The sequence below is a fragment of the Echinococcus granulosus genome (assembly GCF_000524195.1).
Source record: "Echinococcus granulosus chromosome Unknown EG_S00288, whole genome shotgun sequence".
Taxonomy (NCBI): domain Eukaryota; kingdom Metazoa; phylum Platyhelminthes; class Cestoda; order Cyclophyllidea; family Taeniidae; genus Echinococcus; species Echinococcus granulosus.
In genome coordinates this window covers 527-1,299 of record NW_020170668.1, presented here as the reverse complement: position 1 = coordinate 1,299, position 773 = coordinate 527, and positions in this window count along the sequence as shown.

The window sequence follows — 773 nt, the reverse complement described above, 5'->3', positions numbered from 1 at the left end:
GAATGCCGAAGATAGTAGGTCCAATGGTACCTTTCAAATCTTGTGTTACTAGAAACATTTATATGGATTTATTTTCACCCCAACCTACATATAAACGAGTGAATTTTTATCGTGATGGTAATAAGTGAGCTACACATTTTATTAACATACTTCAGTTATATTCGCGGCAAAGTTTCTCATACAACTATAGTCGACGATAAGCAGGCATGGAAACAAGGAGCAACGAAAATAAAATGACACACGCATTACGCTCTAAATATGGAGCATTGAACAGTCAAACCGTCATTTCGATATTATTTATAGAAGTGCACAAGAATGTTTGTGAATACTGGTCTAAGGGTAGCAAAAGAATACAAGTAAGTTAACAGCAAGACAGGTTACTCACAGAAGGCAGTCCTGGCCCAGCCGAGTCCCAAACGCTGGCTAGTACCTTATCGCTGTTTAACCGCTTAACGTCTTTAATAGAGAAAGCTTCGGCCGCAGATCCATTGACAATTAGGTCGTAGGCAAGCGGACGCGTTGTACCGCTTCTTGCGTACCTCACAAATTCGCTTTCCGTCTTTACAGATGACAAGGCTGTCACGAATATGCCATATATATTACCTTTGGAAACTACAGGTGAAGCGATGCCATATCAAGCACCTGAATTCAATTGTCTATATGTATGAATAAGGAGGGCGAATACGCAACTTTTATCACTCAGAACGATTACTACCCATGAATAACATTTGACATACCATTACAATAACCACTACACATAAGCAGACTTTCCA